The 1,856-nt window shown below is 41.1% G+C and overlaps 1 pseudogene; it reads left to right on the top strand.

Moving 5' to 3' along the window:
• The first annotated feature begins 263 nt into the window (after positions 1–263).
• LOC126177809 (5S ribosomal RNA) lies at positions 264–381 on the top strand (annotated as a pseudogene).
• The last annotated feature ends 1,475 nt before the right edge of the window (positions 382–1,856 follow it).

Below are 1,856 nucleotides of genomic sequence, written 5' to 3'. Positions count from 1 at the left end.
ATAACACCATATGCTTCTTGATTCAAAGGTACTTACGTGAACTTGACCACTCTAACGTCACTACATTCACATGTCCTAATACCTTTTGGTATGGCCAGATTCCAGTACTCGTCTTCTACCCTAAGGTATTTAAATTTGGAGGAAGTGAAGAAGGCGTTGTTGAAGTTTTGGGCGATGTCTCCCAGGCTGCTACTGCTGTTGCTTCTTGTGCAAGTTTATAAAAATAAGTTCTCGTAACAGGTCTGACGTTCGTCTTTCAATAAAGCAACGGCCTTGCTGCAGTGGATACACCGGTTCCCGTCAGATCACCGAAGCTAAGCGCTGTCGGGCGTGGCTGGCACTTGTATGGTTGACCATCCAGGCCGCCATGTGCTGTTGCCATTTTTCGGGGTGCACTCAGCCTCGTGATACCAATTGAAGAGCTACTCGACCGAATAGTAGCGGCTCCGGTCAAAGAAAACCATCGTAACGACCGGGAGAGCGGTGTGCTGACCACACGCCCCTCCTAACCGCATCCTCAATTGAGGATGACACGGCGGTCGGATGGTCCCGATGGGCCACTTGTGGCCTGATGACGGAGTGCTTTTTCTTCTTTTAATAAAAAGTCTTGGCCATGCTGTCATTTTTCACCAGGTGGTTTACTTCCAAGTTCTGATACACTTCCACTACTGAGTACAGTATTCACGTGTATTAGTGATGGCAACAGTTATTAGAGCGATTCCCAAAACAATTCCACTTCCTACTATACCTGAGAACCAAGAGCGTCGTCTGCATCAAGGCGTCAAAGACCTCGTGAAACCTCCATGTCCTGGCTGGAGTTGTTAATGTGATTTTGTTCATACACTTTTGCGGCAGATTAATGTCATTTTAAAAACTAGACAAATGTGAAACATACATGTTGAGAATAATGCTTAAAGTGATTACTGTTAGCCGACCGCTGTGGCCGAATGGTTCTAGGGGCTTCAGTCTGGAACCGCGCGACCGCTACGGTCGCAGGTTCGAATCCTGCCTCGGGCATGGGTGTGTGTGATGTCGTTCGGTTACTTAGTTTTAACTAGTTCTAAGTTCTAGGTGACTGATGACCTCAAATGTTAAGTCCTATAGTGCTCAGAGCCATTTGAACCATTTTTTGGTTACTGGTCATTCTTTGTGTGAAAATGATAAAATGATGTTTATATTTTGTTGATAGTGGTATACTTAATATGACCTCGGCGTGTTTTCCAATCTGACTGTGAAACAGATGTTTTGCAGTTTTGTGTTCACTACGAATAGACTACATCTGTTTTATGTTCCCTACCAGGATTTAAAAATAAAAAATGATTTTGGTGCGAAAGTTTTGAGAATAAACTATATTTTTGAATTCAAAATTACGACGCAATTTTCATACTTCAAATATGGCTAATTTCTATTCGGCGTAGAAAAAACGATGAAGCACGTCAGTGTCTCAGGCTCCTAAGTTTTCACATGACACATAAAGTTCCAAAAGTAATTTAATTAATAATTTTACAATCTTGCACAATTTTTAATCTTCATGTTTTGGTTCGTTATTGAAATTAACATGGCTATTTCTATGATGTCAGTGCTCAGAGGTTTGTTTACATGTAATGTCATTTTGCCTGTTCTAAAAATTTATGTTTTCTGCATAATTATGTGGTTTCAAATTTGGCTGTACGTCTATATTGAAGATAATTTTCGATACGCAGTAAAATCCATTCTATATTTCTTGTCTATAGAACTTACATAGTGTCTCCAAATGATATCTGCCGAAATATCGCGTGAGCAGTTTCACCAGGTTGTAAAGATGAACTAGAAAGTCTTACTGTATCTGTCGGTACCGTCTCCATAACCTTACACCA

This window comes from Schistocerca cancellata, chromosome 3 (assembly GCF_023864275.1).
Source record: "Schistocerca cancellata isolate TAMUIC-IGC-003103 chromosome 3, iqSchCanc2.1, whole genome shotgun sequence".
Taxonomy (NCBI): domain Eukaryota; kingdom Metazoa; phylum Arthropoda; class Insecta; order Orthoptera; family Acrididae; genus Schistocerca; species Schistocerca cancellata.
The sequence above is the reverse complement of the archived record's forward strand: the minus strand, read 5'-3'. Positions and strand labels throughout refer to the sequence as shown.